The sequence below is a fragment of the Macrobrachium nipponense genome, chromosome 12, assembly GCF_015104395.2.
Source record: "Macrobrachium nipponense isolate FS-2020 chromosome 12, ASM1510439v2, whole genome shotgun sequence".
NCBI lineage: Eukaryota > Metazoa > Arthropoda > Malacostraca > Decapoda > Palaemonidae > Macrobrachium > Macrobrachium nipponense.
In genome coordinates this window covers 75,957,711-75,962,979 of record NC_087205.1, presented here as the reverse complement: position 1 = coordinate 75,962,979, position 5,269 = coordinate 75,957,711, and the positions used below count along the sequence as shown (strand labels likewise).

The 5,269-nt window shown below is 34.6% G+C and overlaps 1 long non-coding RNA gene across 1 annotated transcript in view; it reads right to left on the bottom strand.

The window, feature by feature from the left end:
* Positions 1-1,086: 1,086 nt before the first annotated feature.
* Positions 1,087-5,269, bottom strand: part of LOC135225025 (uncharacterized) — a 329,201-nt gene continuing 325,018 nt past the window's right edge. Inside the window, exon 4 of the long non-coding RNA XR_010316881.1 lies at positions 1,087-1,613. This is a non-coding gene — a long non-coding RNA (uncharacterized LOC135225025). The remainder of the gene's footprint in view (positions 1,614-5,269) is intronic.

Sequence of the window (5,269 nt, the reverse complement as noted above, 5' to 3'; positions counted from 1 at the left end):
GCTAGCAATCATAACACTTCTTAATCCCTAAATGAGCACAAATGTAATACGCCCAGATGAACAGTGGTTGGTCTACAATGACAGACATTTATTAATTCCTACCTGGTGATTAATCAAGTGCCTTCGAGTTCAAATGTATTATCTCTGTTTAAAAAAATAAACTTGTACCCATGTAATTACTGAGCAACCCATTCAGAAAACAGAGTAATGGGGTTATTAAAATTCAGAGTAATGAAACTATGAAAATATACTAGTTATTGAGGCTTTAAAATATTAGATCAATGAAACTTTTTTCTACAATGCAATGAAATGAGCTCCATTCAAAACAGAGGATAATGAAGCTATCAAAACAACTGAGATGAAAAACGCAGACGATAGATGGAGGATTCAACCACCCTCATTCACGGGAAGGAGGCCTTTTGGCAACACGGGAAGAGGGGTAAAGGAATCACGATGCTTACTGAATGCGAGGAAAGGGGGAAAGGGAAAAATATCTAAAAGTTATCATTAATTAATACTATAGAAATTATTTTGGAAAAGATGATTTTGTGCTTCCTATCTAGCGGGTTTTGGCAAGTATGAAGGGAAGGGCATGTGCCGTGTTATATAGAGGAAGAGCAGGGACCATGAAAAAGACCTGTTAATTGCATTTGCTGCTTGAAATTGATTTCCTAAATCTGGTTCGTATTTTGTGTTCGACTGATGACTCGCATTCTATGGACAAATGTTAAATATGTTATGAATTATTCATACATATATGAATAGTTTTGATACAAAAATGGAAGACTACCAGCATTTGCAAAACTGATAGCTGTAACATACGGTAAGAGCGAGAAAAAAAAAGGAAGACTAATTTTGCGTCACACTAAAAAGAGGTATAAAAATGCCTCTTTTTCAAGAGAAAAATATAATTTAAAAGACACAAAATATGCCTTGGTGACCATAAAATTTTGCTCTACCGATAATAAAAACATTTAATACCAAAGGTCTCAATTTTATTCAAGATGAACTAACCATGTACAAAACTTCTATAAAAAGTAATTTAAAAGACACAAAATATGCATTGGTGACTGTAAGGGAGAAGGGAATATGTAGGGAGAGAGAAAGCTAGAAATCTGAGGTTCGACAGGAAGAAGGGATCACAATAAATGGCAAACATAGAAGAAAACAATGAATGGGATAAAAAGCCAACATATAAAAATTAATTATATATAATTATCAATTACATACATACTATACTCAACTTAGGCATTAAATGTAAGGGACAAGAAGTTCATTCGATGCCGGTGTTCCAAGCAGGGGTCTTCAAATTATTTGAAAATTGAGCCACTCTTGCAGTATGATAAGAGAATGGTGAATGGCATCTATTCTTGAAGGTCAAGCCGAAGATCAAGAACACTGAACATTTACCAGGAGAGGAATAACCTATCCAGGATGAGAATGTACGACGTAGCTGGGCTTCAATGAACGTTATGCTATTTCAAATATCCTTTTAAGCACTGTCCAAATATCAGTCTAGGCACTGTCCATTATTTTCAGCATGACTTGGGCGTGAATAATTTACATGAGAATCAAAACCTCGCTTGACTAGGGTCCCACACCTGTCAATACGGCTGAAAAGACACGAAAAAGAAGCAATTACCCAACTGTGGCACTTTAAGCTATAATTAATGTTAAAACAAATTTTTTCACTGCACTGATGGTTGATTTTACAATTCTTACGTTTGTTGTATTGCTCAAAAGCAGACTGGTTGAAGTAGAAAAACCACCACACGAAGTAAACTTTTTGAATAAAGAAAACCCAAGGAATCCAGAAATAACAAAATTCCAATGATTCTAAAATGCCCTGCCCTCTAGCGACTAGAGTTATATACTAAATTTTATTTTATATTCCAAGGATTCCATAATACCCTGCCCTCTAGCGACTAGAGTTATATACTAAATTTTATTTTAGAAGACAATTTCTAAATTTCCTTTACAGTGACCATAAAGTTTTGCTTTACCGATAATAAAAACATATCTAAAACCAAATATCTCGATTTTATTTAAGATGAACTAACCATGTACGAAACTTCTATAAACTGACGGCCGCTTCATCAAAAGTACGCCGGCTCCTATACATAGTAGTACAGCTCACCTCCGCCTTGCACAAACTCCCTTATTCCTGGATATTCCAGCTCTTTTGCTGTAATACTAACTCTGCATACCAATTCAGCAGTTTCTAGTCGTACCCGGATGTCCTCTCAAGACTTCCAGTCGTGGACCTTTGAATCGACTAACCTAACGCGATTTTCTCTCTACATGAACAAAACTTCCCTAAGACCTTTCGCCTCACCTCGTTTCTCACCCATTAAACTTTCCTAATGCATAATACCACACAAACAAATATCTCAACCACTCTCACAGGTTTTCTTTCATTCCAAACAGATGAAGAAAACCACAGACACTCGTCTATTCAACAATTCTTTGCCTCACTTACTCTATGAAAAATGTTCTTTCTCTCAGTCCAGCATCTTGCACAATTCCTGTGTAAATGCACAAATACCATTTTTCATTAACTGCACCAATTGCTCATCATTTCAACTTCATATCTACCATTCACCTGCTTGCCACCATTGAGCTTCTCTCAGGCAAAACGTTTCCAACTCTGCCAGTAATCTGCAACTTCTTGCTACCACCAATGGACAGTCTGCGATGCTTTCTTTATGAATCAGCTATTCCATTTCCATATTCCCATTTCCTTTCTAATACCACAACTTGACCCTGCGTCTTTTGCTTTACTCCAAATTTCAATCAACCCAACTGCATAAATAGTAACCGTTTTGAATCCTCAACAGAACATTTTTCCACCGTATTATTTTGTTACTATTAATCGAGCTGCAATTTTACAAGCCAAATTGAAGAATTTGATTCGCCCGTAAAATAGTTGAATTCATGTTCTTTAACAAAACTCCTTTCCAAAAAAAGTTCCAAGAAAAATTGTCTCTGTTTTATTCATTAAGACAATGCAAACTAAACTAAATACTGTTCATTCTCGCTTTCTCAACCAATTAATAACTAACCACACCAGTAATGCAACCAACGTTAAAGAAAAATGAGGAAAAATCCACCTAAGATACCAATATAAATTCATTTTTTTTCTATTCTTCCCTTTCTGAACTCGCATTCATTTCCATTTGCTAATATTGTTTTTAATTCCCTACATCTCACTGGACAATTTCCTATTTGTTCTCATTTTTCTTGAGTTGCTTTCCAACTTCTTTAACTCCCGGGAAAACAATACGTTATAAAGGTCGGTCGAGCTTGAGGGCGAACCTTTTCATTCATACTTTGAACGTAAAGAAGAAAAATGGCGAGTACGAATAATCTCCGATAAATAACTTTACTTTATGTACCGTTCTGCGCTTCATCTCGAATATGGAACAAAAATATCAATACTGAATTCCGTAAAACTGAAAAAAAGAACATCATACGAACGAAGATACATACATAAATCGTGACCAGTTTCTTCTTTACTTAACATATCTTGAAATGAACGGATCAATAATAGAAATTTATACTTTATAAGCCTGGGTGACAGTTCCAACTATAACGTAGGCAGCTGAAAAAATATTATCACCTTACAGAAAGAGGTCATCCAACCTCATTTGTGGCCTAGGCCAGTGATCTAATAACAAAGCTTGATTTCGCATTTTCAACTGCAGGTGACATCTCACCTGTTAAAACGAACAAAACTACAGTCCTTGAAATGAATACAGTTGCCACTACATTTCTTTGGAAATTAGTGAATCAAGTTTATACATTGGTGATTTATTGTATAAAAAAACGTTATTTCATTAAACTGGATTTAGTTATATATTTATACATTTTTAGAAGAAAAAAATAAAACAGGATTTCAACACCTAATTGGGACCATGATTGCTTTCATTTACATGAATGAAAATTGCCATGTCACTTAAAATCTTTGTATATTTTACACGTTTTTGACGCTGTCTTTTGTCTTTTCGAATGACTATCTAGTGTGACGGATATAAAAATTGTCACGGCTTACATGGGATTTGATAACCCCATCTTTTAAAAATACTGTGAGAGTTCTCTACAAGTGATTTGGTTTAAATTGTATTTTTATTGTTAAATGTAGCAATGAATCTAAAGTTTTTAAGTTGACGGGAAATAGTCTGAGTGCTAATAATGTGTATTAATACACAGTGGTGAAAGCAGGGCTTGTGCGCTAAATGTTTCTCTACTGTTATTATCAAAAAGTCTTTTACTGCTCTTAATTTAATACCTAATACGATATCAGGATCTCTTAACATCCTGCCGTTAGTCATTCATTACATCAGTTACGTCAAAAATATATTCATGATTAAACACTAGACAGCCTCTTGCAAACATCGATGTGAACATTTATTTCTTTCCTTATTTGCTCTGGACAAAATACAAATTAATGTATTATGTCACCAACTTACCTAAACCATATTTCAAGGCGTGGAATGATTTTTATCAATATTCATCTTTCAAAAATGACATGCACAAATTACTTTAAACTGGAGACAGTATTTCCCTTGGCGTTATCTAAATTTTGCGTGTAATATTCCTAGTTGAATTTAAAATCAAATTCCTTTACACAGACTTTAGCCAATTTTGTCAATGTGTTCTCTAATACATTAGATCACTTAGAAGTCTTTAACTTTATTATTGAAATTTCAATTCCAACCGTCTAAGAACTTTTTAAATTCTTTGTATGTACTTTCATCTCTCGAAAGACTTCATGGTACATAACCATTTTTATTTTAAATTAATAGCTTGCGTCACGAATATGATTTTATCGCCTTCCAGTTTATGTCGAGCTACTCGTAAATGTATTGGAAAATTCGGTGTCTCCTTTTTTGCAATTTTGCGTGAATAATTCCCTTGACCATATTGATAGCTTCAACGGAAATGTCATCATACATCTCTAAATTGCACAGCGTTTCAGTTATTTCCACACAGTTCGCTGCAAGGGGCGATAACGGAGATTTAACCCTTACCTAAGGCGCAATCATATTTTCATTGACACGTTGGCTAGACAGGTTCACAACACCATCATGATTGGCACGTGTAGTTCAAGGACTTCCTCCAACCAGCAATTTCATTTTATTGCCATATATGCATATATGCGCTTTAGATCTTCATGACGTTCAACGAAAAGTATTAAAAAGGTGACTCAACATAAAAAAAAAGGTGGAAAATAACAATTTATTTGAAGAACTTAAGGGACAGAAAGGAC